The 24,913-nt window shown below is 35.6% G+C and overlaps 1 protein-coding gene and 1 non-coding gene across 4 annotated transcripts in view; one reads left to right on the plus strand and one right to left on the minus strand.

Moving 5' to 3' along the window:
* HDAC9 (histone deacetylase 9) overlaps positions 1 to 24,913 on the plus strand; it is a 957,815-nt gene that overhangs the window by 125,865 nt on the left and 807,037 nt on the right. The gene's annotated exons all lie outside the window — the stretch shown is intronic.
* LOC122214702 lies at positions 2,891 to 3,019 on the minus strand. The gene has a single exon (XR_006200077.1). It is a non-coding gene; the product is annotated as a U6atac minor spliceosomal RNA (small nuclear RNA).

The raw sequence follows: 24,913 nt of genomic DNA on the forward strand, positions 1-24,913 counted from the left end.
CTTTTTAAAGTTAAAACTTTGAGGCTTTACATTTTATTTTATAAACTGTCATGAATAAAATATCCAAATGCTATTAAATACATGTGGAATTTACTTCTTTACCCGGTAGACTTAGAAGCAAGAGAAGGTTTACAAAGTAAAGCAATTTGAAATCACTTGACAAGCACAGATGATGCTGTTAGGATTCCATGTCTCGATGGTAATGACTTTGAGGAAACAATGTTTTAGATGGTTTTTAAGCTATAATGGGAAGAAGTAAACAAGACCTTTCCCTAGCTATGTACTGAAAAAACCCCGATTGTGATTGGGAAGTATTGTTTGACTCAAAGCCAGCTCATTTTTCACCAGAGACTCCTGCACACCCACAAGTTTGGGCCATTACTAAAGATGGTGAGGATGAGGTGGGATGAAGAGGGGGGTCTGCAACAGACGGCATCCAATTAAGAAAATCTACAAAAGTGACAAAGATGCTATTCTAGAAACTTAGAATAATTTTATTTCAGGGAACAAATTGTGTAGTTTTGAAGGGAGAATACAACTACTATGAAATATCTTTCATTTAATTAAAACCAAGGTTTATGTGGTTTGCTGCTGCTGCGTGAGTACCATTTTGACTTTTGTTTAGTTATTGCTGGGTGGCTTACAGAGATTCAAATGTACTTTATTACGGGTTAAGGGAGTTCCTTTGGTAAATGTTTAACTTTTTATTGCAAAATCCCCTGTGTTCACCTCTGCTGTCAGGTGGGGCAATAGTTGTACACCCTGGGAAAATCACTTCTAAAGCCTGTTGAATGGAAAGTATTGTGGGTATTTATTGTGAGGAAGAAGGGAAGCAAAGATGTTACTGGGGGTATATCATTTCATTCAGTAATTAGCTTTGGAAAGGTCATTGAGGACCTAGTATTTAGGAGTTATGGATATTTTTAGATTGCGTCTACATAAAATCATGATCTTTCCTTTAATGAGCTAGAAAGAAATCATATAGTCCTGTGTTTTCTGCATGTCACAGGCTCTTATCAGGCCATGGAATCAGTTTTGTACTTGCAATTAAATGGTTCAATAGAATAGACAATATTACAAGATACCAGAGTGCACATGCATTATAAGATCAAGTATTAATTTGTGAAAATTGAAATTGAGTTTTCTATAGACAAATATGTTTCTATATATACATATAAATATATTTCATTTAATATGAAATGAAGTTTTAGTGTGAGTAGCAAATGAGGAAGTTGGAAGTTACTGATTGAATCCTCACATTTCTCTGATAGGATACTAAAAGAGACTACTTCTGGTTTATTTGAGTAGGTCTCACTGAGGTGACTTATCTATATCATCTGGCCTGTCTTCTGTTAGAATCTTTGTTTTGATCACCTTCTCATCATTTACATTTCACCCCCATACTTACAACTTTCTGTATTTTTGTCAATAGGATTTGAGTCAAAGATGTTGATTCTGGGGAAATGAATCTTCACTTAGACTCTGAGCACCATGCTGCGGGTTGGTTGTTACTGGGGATGCCAAGTGGAAAAGAATAAACCTTTACAGCTGGCTCTATAGATATTTTCTATATTTTCCATAGGTTAAATATGGTAGAAAGTTGGAACAATAATAAATTTCATCAGTACATACAGGTACTGTGTATTAGCTTCTACCACTTGTCTCAGTTCAGTTCAACAAGTATTTCTTCAGCTCCTACTTTGTCCCATGTATTTTCCCATCCACATACTGCCTCCTATATGTAGCTAATTAAATTGATCCCTCACTTTGCTTGTGGGATATCCCAGCAGATTTACTGAAGTACATGGTGTTTTGGGGTTCTTTGTCAAAGATAATAGAGATGTAGCTCCAGGTTTTTAACACAATATTACACTTTGGGACTCTGTTGTGTTTGGTCTAGAAATGCTCCTGAAGTCAATCTTTCACTCATTCAGAGGTTCCAACGTGAATAAAGTTCACACAGACTGTTTTTCTCTGTCTTACTTTCATAACACATTGATTTTTATTGAAATTTCTCCTTGTTGTTATATGCAAAATGTCAGTGCTGGAGATTCTTAATTTGTATTCTGATAACTTGAGAATCAAGGCAGCAGGACCAAGGGGGCCAACTGCCTGGATGCCATATGAGGTTTTCTCATGCTCACCTTGTTACTCCTTTTTACTGGCCTTTCTGTATGGCAGTTACTGAAGGTGATGTTCTGGTTTCTGCCTTTCTTTTGTTCTTTTCTTTTCTTTTCTTTTCTTCTTCTTCTTCTTCTTCTTCTTCTTCTTCTTCTTCTTCTTTTTCAAAGTGTATGAAGTGTATTGTTTTGTTTAGTTTGGTTATTAGTTGAGTATTGACCATATAAGTCATTGCCTGATGCAGGTACAGCATCGGGGAGGAGTCCCCAGATGGCACCATGAGCCTGCTTTTTCTTGATGGGTCAGTACAAAGACGAATACCCATTAGGCCTAAGCAAATGAAGGATGATGTATAAACAGAGCCTGATCTTTTTGGTGGGTCTAGAAAAGCTGCCTTTTTTCTTTTTTAAATTCTCAATATTTTTAATCTTCACTAATTTGAAAGATTGAATATGATAGTTTGTAGTCATTTTTACTTGCATTCTTATTTGTGGTTTTGAACATTTTTCCATGTATTTATTGGATTTTCTTCCTCTGTTTTCAATTTGTTTGTACCCTTTGCATATGTTTCTTTTAGACTATTTTTTATTGATTTTAAGGAGCTTTTTGTATATTATTGAAATTATATTTTATATAACAGTAAAATACACATAACATGAAATTTACCCTTTAACCCTCTTAGAGTGTGTACTTCCTTGGCCTGAAGGACATTTACATTATTGCACAGGTGTCACCACTATCTTTAGAACTTTTACATCATCCCAAAGTGAAAAATAAAAAAGCAACCATGCCACAAAGTAGGTGGCAGTATCTTACCCATACATGTATTGTGCAGGCCTGAGGACGTCTTTTATCCTTGGCAAGGAATGTGCTAACCTCTTCTCCTTTCATACAACGATAGAAAAATGGCTTGAATGATGTAATCCTCTCATTGTTTTTCTGAATCCAAAGCTTCCTTGATTATTGCTACTTCACTTTAAGAGATGTACTTATACATTAAATAAACAGGTGAAAATATGTTCTCATATGACCATCTTACTGAGCAGATTCTGTTTTGTTGAGTCTTTATAGTTCCTACACTTTAATATACTGGTGTTTGATGTTTTCTTTGCTTGCCAATGTGGTATTTCCAGCTGTGCATGGAAATTAATTTTCTATTTGAATAGACAATTCCAGGAAACTATCTATTAAGTTTATAGGAGGCAAAGAGAATGTTCTTTTACAATTTTTTCCTGGTATTCTTGGCATTATAAGGGGAGTGAAAAGGTTGATATAAGAGTCCATGATTGTCAGTTTATTTTTTGTTTTTAACTAATACTACATAAGTAAAATAAACTTTGCCACGGATCACAAAGATGGTCAAAAATAGAATGTGTTTGGCAATGAGAACTCACCCTCCATTTAACAAAACAATCCTAAATGGATCTTCCATGGACTCTAAAACCTTTCTTGGGCAATAGATCCCCTTCTGTATCTGACTGGTTCTGTGAAATCTCAAAATCTAAGGTCCATAGAATATTCCAAAACCCCAGGAGCCAGGTGTGTTTTAGAATTGAGATTTTATCAGTTGTGTGTGTTTTTTTTTTTTTTTTTTTAATTTTAACATTTACCAGCTTTGGATTTAGAAAATTTTTAATTCCAGTATACTTAACATACAGTGTTAATAGTTGTTTCTGGTATACAGCGTAGTGATTCAACATTTCTGTACATTACTCAGTGCTCCTCATGACAAAAACATTCCCTTCACCTACTTCACCCTTCTCCCCATCCACCTCCCCTCTGGTAACCATTAGTTTCTTCTCTGTAGTTAAGAGTCTGATTTTTAGTTTGTCTCTTTTTTTCTTTGTTTCTTAAATTCCACATGTAAGTGAAATCATATGGTATTTGTCTTTCTCTGACTGATGTGTTTCACTTAGTATTATTCATCCGTGAAAAGAAAGAGATCTTGCAATTTGCAACAACATGGAAGGATCCAGAGGGTATAAAGCTAAGAGATTTTATCAGGTTTTTAAAAGGTAGCATGAGACATAAATCCTGTGTTACATGGCATGTCACTTTTATTTTTTATTTTTATTTATTTTTATTTTTAAAAATTTATTTAGCCTTTAAAAAAATCTTTTTCTTTTTCTTCAATTTACATTTTTGTTAGTTAACATTTGGTGCAATATTGGTTTCAGGAGTAGAATTTAGTGATTAATCACTTACATACAACACCTAGTACTTATCACAAGTGCCCTCCTTAGTACCCATCACCCATCCAGACCATCGCCCACCCACCTCCCTCTGTGAACCCACACTTTGTTCTCTATCATTAAGAGTCTCTTGTGGTTTGTTTCCCTTTCTTCTCTTTTTCCTCCTTCTTATATGTTCCTCTGTTTTGTTTCTTAAATTCCACATATGAGTAAAATGGTACAATATTTGTGTTTCTCTGACTTATTTCACTTAGCATAATACATTCTAGTTCCATCCATGTCATTGCAAATGGCAAGACTTCATTCTTTTTGATGGCTGAGTAATATTCCATTGTATATATATACCACATCTTCTTTATCCATTCATTAGTCGAGGGACATTTGGGCTGTCTCCATAATTTGGCTATTAGTGATCATGCTGCTATTAACATTGGGGTGCACATACCTCTTTGAATCTGTATTTTTGCATCCTTTGGGTAAAAGCCTAATAGTGCAAATGATGGGTCATAGGGTAGTTCCTTTTTTTAGTTTCTTGAGGAACCTCCATGCTGTTGTCCAGAATGGCTGCACCAGTTTGCAATCCTACCAACAATGCAAGAGGGTTCCCCTTTCTCCTCATCCTTGCCAACACCTGTTGTTTGTTTGTTGTTAATTTTAGCCATTCTGATAGGTGTGAGGTGGTATCTCATTGTGGTTTTGATTTGTATTTCTTTGATGGTGAGTGATATTGAGCATCTTTTCATGTGTCTGTTAGTAATTTTGATGTAATTTGGAAAAGTGTCTATTCATGTCTTCTGACCATTTCTTAACTATTTGTATTTGGGGTGTTGAGTTTGATAAATCCTTATAGATTTTAGATACTAATCCTTTATAAGATACTATTATAACCCTTTATAAGATACTAACCCTTTATAAGATACTATTTAGATACTTAACCCTTTATATGTTGTTTGCAAATATCTTCTCCCATTAAGTAGGCTGCCTTTGGTTTTGTTGTTTCCTTCAGTGTGCAGAAGCTTTTTTTCTTGATGAAATCCCAATAGTTCATCTTTGCTTTTGTTTCCTTTGCCTTTGGTGATGCGTTCTAGTAAGAACTTTCTACGGCCAAGGTTAAAGAGGTTGCTGCCTGTTTTGTCCTGAAGTATTTTGATGGTTTCCTGTGTCACATTTAGGTCTCTCATTCTTTTTGAATTTATTTTTGCATATGGTGTAAGAAAGTGGTCCACTTTTATCCTTCAGTGTGTTCCTGAAAGACACAGGATTTTTTCCAACGACATTGTTGAAGAGACTGTCATTTTTTCCATTGGATATTCTTTCCTGCTTTGTCGAAGATGAGTTGGCCATTTAATTCTGGGTCCATTTCTGGGTTTTCTCTTCTGTTCCATTGATCTATATGTCTGTTTTTGTTCCAGTAGCATACTGTCTTGAGACTACAGCTTTGTAATGTAACTTGAAATCTGGAATCATGATGCCTCTGGTTTTGTGTTTCTTTTTAAGAATTGCTTTGGCTATTCAGGTTCTTTTGTGGTTCCATACAAATTTTAGGATTGTCTGTTCTAGCTCTGAGAAACATACTGGTGATATTTTGGTAAGAATTCATTATATGTGTAGATTGATTTGGGTAGTATGGACATTTTACCAATGTTTGTTCTTCTAATCCATGAGCATGGAATGCTTTTCCATTGCTTAGTGTCCTCTTGAGTTTCTTTCATAAATGTTCTACAGTTTTCAGAGTATAGATCTTTTCCTTCTTTAGTTAGGTTTATTCCTAGGTATCTTATTGTTTTTGGTGTCATGTCACTTTTAATGGGGTCTGGGACAGTTCCTCATAATAAAAACATTTAATATTTATTTCTGCAGTGAAATTCATAGCTATTAATACTAAATGAGGTTAAAATAATAAATAATCTCCTGTCTGTTTAGGCCAGTTTTTATTGCCAGATGAGCTTAGATTTGTCACCAAATGAGTAATGAAAATTCTTTGTTCCTTATGGTCATCGATAAGGGACAAATAAAAATCTACTTGTATTTTAGGGCTTTCCTAGTCTCTCAGCTAGAAGTGGTGTGGCTCCATGCTCCAGCCATGTTTGCTTCTCCTCAGCTCCACACTCAAGTTCTGGACTTACTATTCTCAATATTACAGATACTTTTGTTTCTAGGGCTCTGTTCCTATTACTCAATAATACTTTTACTGAATTTAATCTCTTACTTTTAAGCCATTTTGTGCCTGGATTCTGATCCTTAACACCCAGTTAGTTTGCCAATGTGGTAAATGTCTCATCATATCTTATATGAATATATATGAATATAAATGTATATGTGTGTATATATGTATCTATATGTATATATGCATATGTATATAACTATGTATATATGTATATAAGAATGTATATATGTGTGTGTGTGTGTGTGTGTGTGTGTGTGTGTATGTGTATGTTCACTGTTTCTGTTCTTTTGCACTGGTTATTTTCAGTACTTGAAATGCCTTTTCCTCCTGTTAAATTTATCTCCAACCACATTATTCTACTAGGGATATTTAGTTTCATCCTCTGTTATATTCTCTATATTCCCTTAGAGCACTGTATCTACCTTTGTTACAGCATGCAGTACATTGTTCCTTAATTATTATAGTAATTATCTCTCTCTCATATTAGACTGTAAGGCTTTTAGAGTAGCGCTTCTTTGTATGTCTATTGCCTTAAACAGTGCTTGGCACAGCAGTTTCCAAGATTTTCAACCCAGCATAAATAGAAGGTGTGTGTTTGGAAGTAATAGGGTGATATTGGGAACCAGGGAAAGAGGGATGTGCAATAGAAATAAATTCATGGGAACACCTGGGTGGCTCAGTTGGTTAAGTGTCTGACTCTTGATTTTGGCTCAGGTCGTGGGATGGAGCCCTGTGTCCGCCTCTGCACTGGTGGTGTGGTGCCTGCTTGGGATTCTCTTTTTCCCTCTCTCTCTCTCTCTCTCTGCCCCTCATCCACTCATGCTCTCTCTCTCTTTCTTTCTCTCCAAATAAATAAACATTTAAAAAAATAAATAAATTCATGAACAAGACAGAGTAGTTTAGAATAGCAATGGTTTTGTTTATTTTAAATGTACATGAGGGATAGAAACTAAAAGATTCATGTGGTTTGGAGAATTAGGAAAACTTCAAAAAGGAGTTGAAACTGGAGACAAAGCTTGGCAGGTGGATGGGATTGAGGTAGGCAAAGAAGAGTTCGCAATGCTTTCCAGAGAAGGGGAAGTATGTTGCGGAGGGAATGGGTGTGGATGAGAGAAGAAGATATTTAAGCTGTTGGCCAGTTATAATGTAAGTTCTAAATTAGGAGATTGATAGAAGAAACAGGTCAGTAGGCAAAGTAGGGCTGGATTATATAGGGCAATATATTGTAAGAAAAAGAATGGATCTTTTTAGAGTAAGATGTCATTGTGAATTAAGGTATATAGAACAGGGATGATATGACAAAAACATTTCCGAAAATAAATGTATCCACAGCATATTCACTGATGCATGAACTAAAGGAAGGTGAGGGGGCTAGTTTACATCCTTTTGCTAAAACCAGTAGGGGATCGTAAGGACCTGATATGAGATGATGGTGGTGAGACCAAGAGTAGAGAAAACAAGTGTGACTTTTGAAAAGTAAAACTGTGGTGTGATGGTGAATTTTTTGCATCAATTTGACTAGGCCACTGGGTGCCAATATATTTGGTCAAACGTTATTCTGGGTGTTTCTGTAAGAGTGAGATTAACATTTTAATTTGTAGACTGAGTAAAGCAGACTGAGTCTCCATAATGTGGGTGGGCCTCATCCAATTAGGTGAAGGCCTGAATAGAACAAAAGGCTGACCTCCCCCAAATAAGAGAGAATTCTGCCTGACAGCCTCTGAACTGGAACATTGGTTCCTCCCGGTTCCACAGAAGCCTTGTTGACGTTCAGACTCAAACTGAAACACCAGCTGTGCAGATTTTGGACTTACCAGCCTCCATATTCTGTGAGCCAATTCCTTATAATGTGTCTCTGTTTCTCTGGAGAACTCTGACTAATACGTGTGGGGTATGGAGACTGACTAGATATGGATGCTACAGGTGAGGGAGGAATTAAAGCTGACTAAAATTTAGGACTGAGAATTCTGGAGAATAATAATGGTAGCAATAGGGGAAGTTGAAATAGGCAGTCAGTTCTGAGAGAGAATATGTTTGGTTTTGTTTCTGTTGACTCTGAAGTGATATTGGAAATTCGAATGAAATTGTTGCACGCAGGTGTAGTAAGGTGGGTAGCTCGTGTGGGTTAGGCTGAGTAAGGCATCTTGGAATCCTGTGTAAGTGAACAGAGGTCATCTGACAGAACAAACCCCATAGGGGAGTGAGAGAGAGGAACAGAGGGTAAGAATGTGATTCAGGCTCTCCAGGCGGGAATTACAGGCTTAGAGAAGAAAGATGAGTCAGTACACAAAAACTTGGTTGGGGACAGAGTTCGCTCTTGACATTGGTTTGTCTGTATGTGCATGAGAATGTAAGCTCCATGAAGCTGGTGATTTCCCCCACTCCTGTTTCTCCCATTTTAAATATTGTGCTTTGGATTTGTAAGATCTCCAGACCATTACTTTTACCTTTATTTTTCACCTTAAATGAAAAATGAAACAGGAATTAGGATTTCTTTGCTGTAATTTTGACTTGGCATTTAAGTAGGTATATAGAATCCGGTTTCACATTTTAATTCCTAGGACTTTGATTTCCTTTTCCAAAAATGTGAAGATTGGTTTAAGAAATTTTAGGATTTTTTTTTACAGCTGAAAAATACTGGGGAAAAATATCTATATGTCAAGAAAATGTTCTAAGCTGCAAAAGTGGCCTTGGGTAAATTCAGAAAATAAATTTTACAGCAAATCTTCCTCATTGCTATTTTGGAAGTTTTTATTGATTTACTATTAATTAGATTATTATAATATATTAAATAATTCAAAGTGTATAATCTTGTCTAAAAGCATCTTTGGACCAACAGATTTCCTCCTAAATTTTAAAGATGTGATTAAAAAATTCTTGGGGTGCCTGGGTGGATCAGTCAGTTGAGTGTTTCACTTAGATTCAGGTCATGATCTCACAGGTCATGGGTTTGAGCCCCATGTGGGGCTCTGTGCTGACAGCTCATAGCCTGGAGCCTGATTCACATTCTGTCTTTCTCTCTGCCCCTCCCCTGCTTGTGCTCTCTCTCTCTCTCAAAAATAAATAAATAAACATTAAAAGAAATTCTTTACAGGGAGCCTACCCCTATTTTATATAGCTTTAAGTTAATATAACTGTAAAAAGTATTCAGAAAACAAAAACATACTAGCATTATTTTTTCTTTAACTCCAACACTGTAAAGAAATTTCAATTTCTTATGGTATTTTAATTCTATTACTAAGTCTTCTAACTCTTAAATCTCATACAATCAACTTACACAAAGAAAAAAAAGAGAAGAATCATTGGTTAAAATGATTATATATGTTTACTATGCCTTATTCAAAATTATATTGTACCTCCTAATGTGTTTCTAGATCTGTGTTAACATCACAATACCCATTTTTAATCAGTTTTGAGTATTTGATCAATGTGTGATATTTAAATTGTAGTCAATACCCTTTAACAATTTTTTGATTGTACAGTGTGAAACATGAATTTCTAAGAAGTTTGGAAAAAATAAGATCTTTCTATTTAAAAAATGTACAGTGTATATGTTGATATAATATGTGACACAAAAACTATTGAACAGATGGAGAATAGGTGCCATCAGCTTTAATCCGAAGACATTAAAATACTAATATTAACAAAACCAACATTTTTTTTATAGAATGGCACTTGTGCCCCCAGGATATTGTGTGTTAGGTATTGTAATTCTAATTGTGTGCCTTCCTACTTTCTGGTAAGTAAGGGGAGACTGTCTTTGGCCATTCTTTCTTATTGACCATTTATGTGCAAATTCCATAAGGAAATAATCTGCCTTCAACAACAAGGTGCTGACTTTTTTTGTCATTTAATGTCTCTTGTTTGCTTTGAGGCTGTCTTTAATTGAGGATAGTTGATAGGTGAGAAATCTCTTGGGAAGGTAATCAGATATGTGCTTTTATGACACAATTCTTCTATCTACAAAATGATATCTAGAAATAGTATATTTCCAGTAGTGATACTTGAAAATGATTTATTTTTACTTCCCAGAGTTTCCCAAATTTCTGGATTTCTTATGAAGGTGAGTAATTTATCCTTGAATTTATTTTACTTTTGTGTCTATTTATATTCAAGTCATTTCTCCATTCTTGTTGGTCAGCCAACGTCTTAGTTCTCTTTGTGTTGTGTTTGGGCATGAGGATTTGCTCTGCAATCAGATATAGAAGAGATTAGGGGCACCTGGGTGGCTCAGTCGGTTGAGCGACCTACTTTGGCTCAGGGCATGATCTCACGGTTTGTGACATTTGTGAGTTCGAGCCCCGCGTCGGGCTCTGTGCTGACAGCTCAGAGCCTGGAGCCTGCTTCGGATTCTGTGTCTCCCACGCTTTCTGCCCCTCCCCCATTCATGCTCTGTCTCTCTCTGTCCCATAAATAAATAAACATTAAAAAAAAATTTTTAAGATATAGAAGAGATTAAAAAATAAAAATACGTATTTCGTAACATAAAAAAGCATTAGAAAAACTTTTTTAACATTTCTGCTCCGTTTATAAGTCACACTAATGACTGCTTTGCTTCTCAGTAATTTTCCATTTGTAACATTTTATACCTGGATACACAAATGTAATGCAATTGAACAAGAAAACAATTATCTGTCTGGTGGAAATAAATGTATTTATCTCATTGAAACAATTGACTTGTTTAAAAATACACAGAAGTTCTGTTCAGACTGCGGTTACCTGTAATTTGTAAAGAATTTCCAGGAAAGAATTAAAATCCTTTGATGTAATGGGATCAGCTATTGAAGCCATTGGTTGTGAATGATAAATTTCCATTCAGAATTCCCCTGTCATAGAAACCTCTATTTGGAATCATTTTGGTTTTGAGAGCTTTTTTCAATAATCTCTGAGTTTTGGCTGGATCCCTGGAAAACTGCACGCAAAGGCTGTATCTTCCAGTGAAAGCTTCATGTTGACTTGTGGGTTCTATGTCAGTGGAACGTTTCAGTGCTTTTTGGCCTGGCTCAAATGTTTCTTGGCATTTTCTGAGGAGTTTGTCCCATCCCATCTATAGGATCACACTGGATTCTGGATAAATTCTTAAAGCCATCATTCATCTGCAAGCTAATTTGGGATTTTATTGGGTTTTGGAAGTGGCCTAATACCATTGGGCAATTGAGGATTCAATATTTTTAATAATATTTTCAAGGACATACCTACTTTAAAAATAATACAGGGAAAAACTACTTTTCCCTTAGTCCAGTAATTATTCTTTTGTATCTGATCTTTTCACAGAGGTCAATGTCCTGTTTTAATTTCTCAGTGTATTTCTTGGTCTCTTCACCAGTTTCTAAAATTACTGCAGATCAACAACATTTTCATCTTTCTTAGAGAGTGCTCTGGCTCTGGGCTGACTTCAGTCTTGTGATGTGGGACTGATGTGGGTTTTCATTTTTCACATTAAAAGTACTGCCACAGCTAGTTACTTTTAGTTATAACATCATAGAATGTTGGTGCCCATAGGTGCCCTGAAGATGGCCTTGTCTAGCCCTCTTGTTTTACACATCAGGGTAGCCAGGCCCAGTTCCTTAGCTTGCACTGGAAGCTTAGGGTGGAACCTGTGGCCACTTCACAACAGAACTGGTCTATAGGAGCACCCCCTCACCCCCTACCAGAATGCCTAAGATCCACCCCTATTCCCTGTCTCAGGTTTTGTATCTTAAATCTTAGTTTTCCCTAATGCTTTTTAAATAATTCCCCATACTTCCTATGAATTTGGAAAACCAGCAGGAAAAGATTTGCTTTATGTTTGGTTGGGATTTCAGAGTGTTACGTATGATACCATTCTCTTCATGTTTTGAGCCATCAAGAAATAAATGTAGGAAAGGGAAAGGGATCAAACTTACTGCCTTCTTACAAATAATGTTGGGTTTGGGACCACATGGTAGACTCAAGGCTAAAGCAGGCTTCCTGTGCCTCCTACAGAATGTAGCCACCCACTGATAGATGGAGAAGTGTCCCCATCTGACCCCCGTGTAAGACCACTCTCAGGAAGGGCTGCCAGACTAGTACCTCTGAGAGACCCCAGTGGAAAACTAGGGGCCTCCCGCCAGAGCACTTTACAAGGACTCTGGCAAACCGTAGCAGCCCTCTACCACCCGTAGGAAGCAGCTCCTTTCAAGTAGGCCATGTTCTGGTGAGTCTTTGTTTTTTATTCTTTTTGTTCTTACCTTACTATTCTTGCTTCCTGTAAGCCTTATGACACCAGCGTCATTTACATTCCCCCCCCACCCCCCGCATGATGAGTTATTTTCCTGTTATTCTCCTGAATAGAGTTGAAAAGACAAGTACAGTAAAGTCAGCCTAGGCAACTGACCGTTTGCATTTGAGGAAAATAAATGAAAATTAGGCAGTGGTGATGAGAACGCCTTGAACATGTGCTCAGAACATTCACAATAACAGGAAATGAAGAACTCTTCTACTCCGTCATCACCAGGGTATTCTTCTGTCATTTTTAAGAGTAAGCTGGGGGAAGACTTTTTCTCTTTATCTGCTGTCTTTATGTAAGCTTGGCCAGAGCTCACTGTTATAGTTTAATAAATATATTCCCAGGTATCTGTAGACAGTGTCAAATTATCTTGTTTTGTTTTGCTTTTGTCTCCTTCTGGACCTGAATTAAGTAAAATTTCAGGTCATAGAACTGTCTTGGAATTTTTAGTTGATTTTCACTTTTATGTAGGTAGGTATCTACTGGGTTTCATGACTTCATTTTATTTTCCAGATGTTTTCTGAGTGATCATCTTGTTTCTTTACCTTCTGCATTAACAGTTGAAGATAGTTACCTATGACAACCTAGAGAAGATTTAACAGTATCCTTCCTATTAAGAGACTTGTTTTCTTTGGGGTTTCTTGCCTTGTGGAACATGTCGCACCTGTGTATAGACACTTTTACTTAATTCAGAGGTAAATTAAAAGTAATCAAAAATTATAATGTTCTGGACAATCACGGATTCTTCCCCACTGTTATGCTTACTCAGAGTTTGCTTCCTTTTAGTAGGTTTAAGGCCATTTAGATAAAAATACTGAATTGTAGAGTAGGTTTCAAATGTTATGGTTTAAGATGTTAAGATTTAAGATGTTTCAGTGCATTCTTGGAATTGAAACCATCACCTTTTAGATTGTTTCTGAAGAATTGGTTTCATTGACATCTCTTGAATCATCATTGTGTTTTTGCTTAGTGTGCATGTCAAGTGTCTGTTACAGTGAAAGCTGAGATGTGGCACATAGGAAATAACACAGAGGTAGACATGGTATACAGTGGAAGGCACGGGGGCAGTAGAGAGTAGTGGTGGAGTCCTATGGACCTGGGTAGAAACTCAGTTCTATCAACTGACTGTCATAATCTCTCTGGTTCAGTTTGCTCATCTGAACAATGGGCATACCAATTAACGTCTTCTACTTCAAAAGTCTTGTGAAGATTAAGTAAATTAATACCTGGAAAGCCTTTTAGAGCAGTGCCTGAAATATCATATGAGCATTATAAATCTTAGCTGTTAAACAGTCTTAACATTCCTGGGGCACCTGGGTGGCTTAGTTGGTTGAGTGTATGACTCTTGATTTCGGCTCAGGTCATGATCCCAGGTTCATGGGATCAAGCCCGGCTTCAGGCTCTGTGCTGAGCATGGAGCCTGCTTGAGATTCTCTCCCTCTCCCTCTCCCTCTCCTTCTCTTTCCCTCTGCCCCCCTCCCCTGCTTGCTCTCTCCCTCTCTTTCTAAAATAAAATTTAAAAAATAATTAAAAAATCCGGGGCGCCTGGGTGGCTCAGTCGGTTGAGCGTCCGACTTCAGCTCAGGTCACGATCTCGTGGTTCGTGAGTTCGAGCCCTGCGTCAGGCTCTGGGCTGATGGCTCAGGGCCTGGAGCCTGCTTCCGATTCTGTGTCTCCCTCTCTCTCTGCCCCTCCCCCATTCATGCTCTGTCTCTCTCTGTCTCAAAAATAAATAAATATTAAAAAAAATTTTTTTTTTAAAATTTAAAAAAATAATAAAAAAATAAACAGTCTATATATTCTAATTGGGTTAATGGATCAATATTTATCTGTATTTTTAAGTGTTTTTCTTAGTACATTATTATTTAGGAAAACTGGATTAGAAAGATTTCTGAGGTATTCCTGGCTTGCATTTGTTAAAAATTAAAAAAAAAAAATTTGTTTTAATGTTTATTCATTTTGAGAGAGAGAGCCTACAAACACAAGTGCGGGAGAGCAGAGAGAGGGAGAGAAAAAATCCCAAGCAGGTTCCGTACTGTCAGCACCGAGCCCGACTTGGGGCTCGAACCCTAGAACCCCAAGATCATGACCTGAGCCAAAATTAAAAGTCCGACGCCTAACCGACTGAACCACCCAGGTGCCCCCTGGCTTGCATTTTTAAAGGTGAATTGTGTATCAGAAGACTAGGAGCCTCAATTGTGTATAATTTAATACTAATAAATAAAGTTGGGTTTTGGGTTGTCTGTGTGAAATTATTTGATGATTTCAGGGAATTTATTTCCCACTGCCAAACTGTATTTAATTGTCTTCATTGTTGTCATTGGTTTTGGCACTAAAATTGTCGTATAGTCATAATTGCTCAGATTAGAAGGGAAATATTGAAGAAGTCGTCCTCCAGTTATTAACAGATTAACAAGCATAAAATAGTTGGATATGTTTGAGGAATGTCAGATAACCTAATACCCAGGGGCATAATATCCCAAGGAGAAAATTTCCTAATGTGTGTTTTGGGTGTATGGAGTATTAATGTGGGTATACCAATTCTATCATGTAAAGAATTGCGAAGGAAAAGTTTTAGGGGAACCTAAAAGTTTTGCTTTAGCTTGTGTAATAAACTTGACTACATCAATATCTGGAAAATAATTAGAATACCAGATTATGTTGAGTGCCTAAAGAAATATGTTTGACAACTTTTAATTATCTTTCCTCCTACACACCACTTCCTAGTTTGTTTCTGGCACACCAGATGTGTCTCAACACAGTAGCTGATCCGGGTAGAGTTGTGTGAACACCCGTGGCATAACAAATTTTCTCATTTTCATTACATTTAATGAAACTAAAATTGGAAGGAGCAGTGCATGTGGCAAATAGTGTTATAGAGACATAAGGGGTAACTTGCCCTTTTTCCAGACCTCTGCATCAATGTGCCTTTTTTTAAGCTAATATTAAAGTTTGTATGCAAATGATGAATGTACACAAACAAGGCTCATTGTAACCTTGCTTTTCATAGTTAGGCACCAGTGGGCTACTCTTGGTGCATAGAAGTGAAGAGGGATGACTGGTGGAGGAAAGTGAAAAAAAATTACTCACAGGGAAAGTTTTTTTATTTTTATAATACTCTATTTTCTGTTTTCTAGCTTCTTTGAATGGACCAATTCACTCCTGTTTTCTTAGCTTAAAACCAGCTTTAGTTCTTGATCTCCATGGAGAAGATACTTTCCATAGGCATTTTTATTTTGTCTTTCATTTCTTTACTGTAGTAATTTCCCCATTATTCTTACTTAGCCTTTTCTCCATTTAAGTGCCAGGGCATGTACTATATTTCAGAAGCTGTAATTTTCTTTCAAAGAAATTAATTTTGTTTTTAGCTTTGGCTTCATATGTGATCCGTTTGTGGGTCTCTAGTTTTGAATATCTACCAATAATTTATAGAACCATTTTTTTCTCAATTTTTAATTATAGAATAAATAATATTAAAAACAGACAGGAACTGTTCCTTACCTTACCAACCTGTGCAGTTTGTTTCCTTTCGGTTTCAAGTCGTATTTGGTTTCAACTTATATTGCCGTTTTCAGGTATTATACTCTTTAATGAGTGGTTTCCAGGAGCAGTTGCTTGGTAATCATTAGTTTACTTAATCATTCCTCTGATGTTGAAGATTTAGATTTATAATATTTTGCTATTATAAATTGCATCACAACAAAAATTGTTTGAATATGGCCTTTCTTTTTTTTAATTTTTAAAATTATTAGTATTATTATTATGGGTCATTATTCACTCAGTTTAAACTTTCTGGCCTGATCTTATTAAGTTAAAAGTTTTGAATATTTTTATGGGTCAAAGGATGTGATTTTTAAGAAATGATTTTTGAAGTGCTTTGTCAGATGGCTTTCTACTATAAATTGCCAACAATAATGTCTTGGCTTTATCAATTTTATTTTTCTAAGAACCTGGGTATTGTTGGATATTGTGTCTTAGAATTTTGTATTTGTTAGTTAAATGTAAAATGGTACTTCAGTGTTGCCTTAATTTGCCTCACTTTGATAAATAAAATGCTTTAATGCTCTTTTTTTTCGATGTGTACCTAATAATTTGATTCCTATGTGCATGTCCATGTTAGTGCCTTATTTTTCTTCAGCATCTTATTTTTCTGTCAGTTTATCCCCTTTTGTAACATAGAAAACAACCTTTGATCTCTTGTATTTGATAAACATTTCTGCAATATGTTGTTTTCCTTTTACCATGACTATCACTTTTCTTAGTAAAAGTTAAAGATTAAACTGTAAAATTTACATCTTTTTGTTTCTTTTATTAACTCAAGGTTTAGAAAGCCTCCATTGTTTCAAAAATACTCAATTTTATGCTCATTTTTATGAGCTAAATCATATATGTATTATAAATGCAAATATACACAGACATACACACACAGAAAGACAGAGAATAAGGAGGCATTAGTATTGTAATTATATTATGCAATATAAATTTTGACCCATTTTCCCCTCAGATCACTGGTTATCTCAATATAATTTATTAAATAGCTTTCCTCCCTGATCGTTTTGAATTTTTATTATATCATTACATTCTTACATATAATTAGATATTTTACTGGACTTTCTATTCTTATTTGTTGATGTATTTCAAAATACATGTCAAAACCACATTATTTAAATTATTATTGCTTTATAATACATTTTAAAATCTAGTGGGCTCAGCCCTTCTTTTAAAAAATCCTTGAACTTCTATTATGTACCAGAAAAAGTGAGGATAGAAGAATGAAAATTGCCAGTTTCCCCACCCCTGGTAATCAAAGTCTTGCCAGGAAAACAGATATGAAAAAAACCCAAAAACTGGATACATGTATGATATGATAAAAATCATGATAGAGAGGTGAATACAGAACTGTGGTAGCACAAAGGAAAATAGTATGTTTTCACCTCTTTATTTTTTCTAGTTCTAATGAAAGTTTTGTTTTAACTATAATTGCTATTTTATGTCTACAAAATACTTTGAGAATGTTTGGTTTTTTAATCTTGTAATCTCATTTAGGATTATTGTATCTTACTTATTTCTAAGTTAAGTTCTATAGTTTTCTTGAATATGAAATACTTGTTAGAAGAATTTCAAGTTAAACATGTACATGTTATGAATATTATTTGTGACAGTCTTCAGGTAATTCTATATTCAATTTATTTCTTTTAAAAAGGCCTATCTTTTGGGCTTGCTCTTAAATGAAAAATTGGAGCACATACTCCATCTCTTTTGGGGGGGGACTCAAATATTCATTGATAATACTTCTGGGTTTGATAGGATTTGATACACATGCAAGACACAAATGTGGAAGTGTTATCGATGTTAATTTTTGAAACCAATGGTAGGTCAATGAGAAATTCCTGAGCCAAGGAAACCATATTCTTATGAAAATGTGATTGAAATTATAGAAAACAATCTGTGTTCTATAGCTGTGGAAACTTTAGACGGATCATCTTTGACATGTGAATTATAGTTTCTATCACTGCAGCTGTTAATTGGTGACAAGGAGGGATAAAGTGTATTAAGGAGTTTTGGAAAATAAAACATAAATACATATCAAATAGTAATTATTTCTGGAATTCTGTACACATAAGGTGTTTAAACCCTCCTTTTTAAATGCACACTAAAACTCATTTCATTATTTAAGTTTTATAAGGTATTCTTTATTTAAAAATAGTTTTGTATTGGCAAATTAGGTCAGGAATAAGCAGGACCTCAGTGATGTAAATAAATAAATCCCAATGGATGACTTTCTTTGGACTTCCTCTTTTGTGTAATTCTTTTTATGTATAAGAGCACATCTCTTGGCAAGGTCCCATTATAAAAGAGAAAAGAAAGGTGGGGATGTGTGGGGGGGTAAATATTCCCAGAGAGACTCCTCGAATTTCAGCCCTTTCAGTTACATGATTATTCTTGTGGTTACAGGAGATGAAAGGATAATGAGGACTTGGTTTCCTGAGTCATAAAAAATAATTTGGATATACACAGGGCCATTTACGTGAATAAATAGATGCCTTATAAAAATTCTCTTTGGGGAGGTACACTAAAATTATTTTAGTGTCCAAGTTCTGTGACCTCAGAGTAAGTTCAAGTGTAGGGAGAAGCATGGCAGGCACTTGATAATAAATTTAGTCCAAGTGTTTAATTTATGTACTTCTTCATTCAAAAAAATGATTTGGGACATCTTATAAGAATATATTTGACTTAATAATGAGAAAAAGCACAGAGAAGTAAAGATTCACTATCAGGAAAATATAAATAAGTGGGGAGTCTTAACCACAAAAAAGAAAGTAAATATATTTATATTTATTATTCATATTATGTCTCTTATTACATATACACATGCACTCGTCTTTTATATATTAAGTCTTTACATTTGTGTTTTAAAAACAGTTTTTAGTAGTACCATTTAGCTTTGTAGTATTTTTAAGTGATTCCCTTTAAAAGAATTGATTTACCTGTGGGTGATTTCAAATCAACCTGTTCAGTACCTAATTTAAGAGTAGATGGATTAAAAAAGTTGGGGAGAGAACAGCAGCCATAATAAACAAGATGTATAAAAGTTACTGAATTTTCCACTTGAGAGAGAGTTTCAAATATTTCTTAATAGTTATCCAGATCACAACCTTTCACATTTTCTATCTTAATATCTTATGTCCCTTTTCTACCTTACCATCACCTGTAGCCAAAACAAAAGAAAACAAAACAAAAACCAACCAAACAAACAAAAAACAAAAAATAACTCCCCTAATCTGAAATCATTTTTGTGTGGGGCCTAAACATTTGTATCCAAAATATCCTAGCACATCCATTCTAAATTGTCATGAAGTCATCATTGATAACATAGAATATGGAAAGAAAATTAAGAGAAAAGTTTCATCTAGTTGTCAATGATAAAGGAAAGAGAGTTGAATAATAAAATAGCATGAGTTAATAAAAAAAACAACGAAAGACTAGAATTTACCATGAAAATTATGTAGTGTGTAAATCCTGAGTAACAGTTTTGAAATATTGAGTCTGAAAATCAGACCTGTAATTTCTGCATTTGTTTTTTATTATATACAACTTAATTGCCTGTTAGTTAAGTCCTAATCCATCAAATAAACAAAAATAATTATCAACCTACCTTAGCTGTTTTCCCTTTCCCTTAAATCTTATTTTCCTTATTTATTATGTCATTATTTCCAAACTCCATTAGTCCCTTATACCGCTCTAGGTATGGATATTTTAATGGGAAGAGACAGGTAGTAACTTTTTGGTTTTGTGATCTTTTATATTCTGATTCAATAAAACTTTATTGATAACCTACTTATGTAATAGGCACTATGTGAAGAGCTTTTTCATATCTTATCATACATTACTTCTCATAATAGCTTCATGAGATAAGTACTTTATGGTCCTAATTTAATATAGGTGAAGACTTATTTTAGGGAGAGACTAGCCCAAGGTCACATTGCTAATAAGAGCTGCATTTTGGCTCAAACCCGTCTTTGACCTTGAAACCAATGTTCTTTCCATAGCCCTATCTCTTGCTAAGTACTCCTGACTTTTACTTAAGATACCCTGTACTCTCTGTTATTAATCATGTTTGTGTAAAATGTAGTCATCTTTTAAGTAGATACAGTAAGGCTGCTATTGTTATCTGGGCCAAATTGAGGAATTGAATCATGGAGATGGAGCTCTGTTGACTATACAGTGGTCACAAGAGTTAGTTCAAATTTCCATTGGTTCAAATCAGAAAGAGGGACAGTTTTTTAAGGGAAAAGGAGTATGTAGTGGGTTTTTTGTTTGTTTGTTTGTTTTTTTGACACTGATGTTAGTTTTCTTTTTGCCTACTAAGGACAACTGCAAACACTATGTACTGTAAACATTGTATCTGATATAATGAGGAAATTGTGAGTTGCATAGTAGGAATTCTTTCAAACTTGACATTTATTGAGCACCTCATAAAATCCAGATATTCTACTATGTTCATTGCTCCATCCTTGAATAAGACGTAGATCTGACTCTCCAGGAACCTACGGTCTAGTGAGACTTTCAATTTGTAATAAAGTAGCTATTTTTCAAACAATTCAAATCTAGTAAATTTCTTACTAGAATCATCACCTCTGGGAGTGCCTGGGTGGCTCAGTCAGTTGAGCATCTGACTCTTGATTTCAGCTTAGGTCATGATCCCAGGGTCATGAGATCAAGCCCCACATCGGGCTCTTTGCTGAACAGGGAGCCTGCTTAAGATCTCTCTCTGTCTCCCTCTGTCCCTCTCCTCTGCTTGAATGGCTCTCGCTCTCTTGCATTTATCACTTATCTAATAAAGAATGTAAGTTCTGGTTAAGAGAGATTTCTTATTTCAGGCAATATAAGGTAAATCAGTTTGTACCATGATTTTAAACCTTTTTCAAATATAACCCGCATTTTAGCTTTAGAATTAAAGGATGTTGAAAAGAGTTCAATATAATGTAATTGAGTCACTTAGAAGGCCTATTTTAAACCAGTCACTTCCTTTTCTTTCTTTGTGCCCTATGAGACATGGACTTGCAGAATCAGGAAAGCATTGTTTTTGTTTTTTGGGATTTGCTATATTATGTGGAACCAAAACCAAGTTAATATGAGTAGTGCTTTTAAGCTCAAGGTAGTAAGTGACATTGAAATTTTCTTTTTCCCTTCTAAATTTGGGCCTGAAGGAGTCATGTTATAAATTGACAATTTTTATTTATTCATAATGAAATGATCCTTTTTATTTATAGCCAAGTTCATCATTTTAACACTTAATCCTCCATGACAGTCTGGAGGAGGGGAAACTTGGCAACCCTTTATTATTATCTGTTTTTACCATCAGAAAGTATTTATTTGTAACGAGAGCATGGCAATGACGTAAAGGATAGGAATGAAATACTCCCTGACATTTTTATACAGGGCGGCCTTTCCTTTGGAGTCATGACGGTAAATATGACCATAATTACTTAAAATACAGGCAGAGTCCCCTGTAAAATACAAAAGCATGTAACTATAGGTGTGGAAGGAGAACATCTAATGATAAAAGGAGAAGATGTCGGCCTTGGATTAGTGTTTCAGAAACCCCATCAGTAACCATCTACACAACATTTCATGGACATTTTAACATTTATTTATTTTTGAGACAGAGAGAGACAGAGCATGAACGGGGGAGGGTCAGAGAGAGGGAGACACAGAATCCGAAACAGGCTCCAGGCTCCGAGCCATCAGCACAGAGCCCGACGCGGGGCTTGAACTCACTGACTGCGAGATCATGACCTGAGCCGAAGTCGGCCGTCCCAACCGACTGAGCCACCCACCCAGGCGCCCTTCATGGGCATTTTAAAGCAACTTACAAGCTCTTGCCATGTTTCACCACCTTTGTGACTGTAAAAATCCACCCACCAGAGAAGCCCACTAACTCACACTGCCAATATTATAAATCTAAGATATTTAAAATGTTGATTTTCAGGCCCTGATAGTGTATCTTGAATACAAATATAGTACTTAGTGGATGAGTTTCTTATATTTGTTTTGCGCCTGACAGTGCTGTCAGATCTTGAGGGAAGCCCAGTGTCAAGGGCATATGAAATGATTTGACTTTTGCCCCTGCATGTGCGAATGATGAGCTTTGGTGAAAGTGTTGGTATCCTCATGATTTCCTTCTGACACAGTCATAGTATATATGGCTATTAATTGACTTGGTCTCTGTGACATACAGATGTCTGCTGGAATCTACTGATGACAAACAGAAAGAAAGACCTACTTGATAATGGGTATTTTAAACCTGTGCCTGAAAGAATGAGTTTTGTGGTCATGTGTTCAGCAAGTGCTTTTGAGTGCAGGTTATTGTGCTAAGCTCTGAGGATGAAAACTGTGCAGTGAAGACCTGGCCCCTATAATGATAGACATTGAAGTCCATTTGGAAGGACATAAATAAACAATATTTAAAGCAATATAAAGAAGTGAATTGTTGAAATGCATTATTAGCCCTGTCAGTAGTGAGCTCAGGCTGTGGGGTCAGAAGAAATAGATGTGAATCCTGGTTGCCTTATTCACTGTCTTTTTTACTCTGAGCATGTTACTTAGCCTCTCCAAACTTTTGTTTCCTCATTTGTACAATGGGGTGATAATTGTACCATCCTGCTAGGCTGGATCAGGCAACGCAGTTGAGTTTCTTGTTGAGAATCTTCTTTTGGTTATTTCATAAGACAGAGGAAGTGTCTTTTCTGTGTCCCTCTCTTGGAACATCCAGAGAAGAGCGCATTCTCAAAATAAGGTGTCAGACTATCATATTCAAGTTGTAGTCCATCCTGCATAGCTGAAGACCAAACCACAGTTTTACATAAACCTTTTCCTTATTGAAGGTAATTGTTCATTTATTAATGCAAATGCCTTGTGCCTTGGGTGTGTGAGCCCTAAAAATATACTTCCAGGGATAAAAATAGATCTCTTGGAGTTCTGAGATGCTGCTTAATCAGAACCAGCTGCAAGCTGTCTAGAAAATGCAAGTTATATGAGCCAGATGGCTTTTGCCCTTTTTGCTTTAGACAGCATGTAATTTGGATAACTACAGCTACAGTAATACATTTTGCCAGTCACACTGTTTGATAAACATATTTGTTGAGAACAGCCACTTCCAATTAGAGACCCAGTAAAATGTTAATTTATTTTAATAATTTTTCCCTCTGGGGTAAGACGAGGAATACTTTTAACAGAAATGCCTGTTCACAGGAGAGAGTACTGTTGAAGGTTTCTTGTATGCCAGTGGTTAATTTTTAGGTTTGGCATTTAAATAATGATGAGGAGTATTCATGACCTACCCTTCCAGTTTTTTTCTTAAAATTTAGTGTATATGTGAGGAACCATGATTTTCTATATTTAATAACTATATTTGTTTTACCTGTGGAAAGATGATTTGGCTAGTTTTAACTTTCTTTGATACGAAGCTAATTACTATAAACTCTGATAATAGTTATTGAATTATTGTTTGTACCCACAAACCATCATTAATGTGGTATTTCTGGGATTTTGCGTTTATGACTGTGATCTATTAAGAAGGAATTTTCTCTAGTAATTGATATAACCATGAGTGATTTCCACTGACTGAAGATAACTGTAAACCTCGTCACTAATATTAGCTAAATTCTAATTTTGTCTAGTTCTTGTTCAGCTCTGATAAAACCACAAAGCTAAATGTTTGGGCTATTCACACTCTAAGACATAAGCTCAGATACAGCCTGCTTTTAAGAGATGTGAAATTATCAGTTCCATTTTTCACTAGTGGCACCACTTCTTGGAAAAGCATTTTGAAGCCTTGATCATCCATTACATGTGATGAAGTATTCTCTATGTCTTGAGACATCTACCAGGCAGCAAATAATAGATTGCTGAGCACCTCTGAAGGATCTCTCGTGTCATAATTTTTCTGTAGTTGCAAGCCTTCCAGCCTTGTGAGTTTAGCAGTCCCCCAGTGGTCTTTCTTCCTTACCCAGTTTAAAAAGGAGAGGGTATTTCATCTATAGGATTAGTGATGTTAGAACATAAATTTCACTATAATAGTAGCTTCAGGTTTATTTACTGTTACTGTAGTACCAGGAACTCTGCTAATCACTTTATACATTACTGCATCTAAGTCTCCCAATAACATAGCATTACAGGGTGTATATTTTTATCCTGTTTTACAGATAAGGAAGCAATGGCTTTGGAGTATAATTATTCAACATCATACCGAAAGTGTCAGAGTCAGAATTTGAAGCTACTGTTGTTTTAATGGTTTCTCTGACTCATGCTCTTTAATTCCACCCATTAAGCTATGAAAAGTGGCATTTGACTTAGCCATAGCTGTTTTCTCAGAGATAAACAGATGCCTCTGTCCATTCTTGTATAGCAGTGATCTTCTTAGAATTTAAGCTCAGATTAATATGTGAAAAGGTCTAATCTCTCTCACTCCACTTCATTAGATATATTGTAACTAAGGTACTTTAAACCTAAAAGTCATATCACTGGGGAAAATCTCATTTTGGTGCTTTTCCAATATGTAGTTAAGAATTATATTGATACGCAGTGCTTTGAGAAACTGGTAAACACTTGTGTGATATGAAACGGCATAGGAAGCAAGTGTTTACCAAATTTACCAAAGTGATATCCTACTTTTATGTCTTT

This window comes from Panthera leo, chromosome A2, assembly GCF_018350215.1.
Source record: "Panthera leo isolate Ple1 chromosome A2, P.leo_Ple1_pat1.1, whole genome shotgun sequence".
Classification (NCBI taxonomy): domain Eukaryota; kingdom Metazoa; phylum Chordata; class Mammalia; order Carnivora; family Felidae; genus Panthera; species Panthera leo.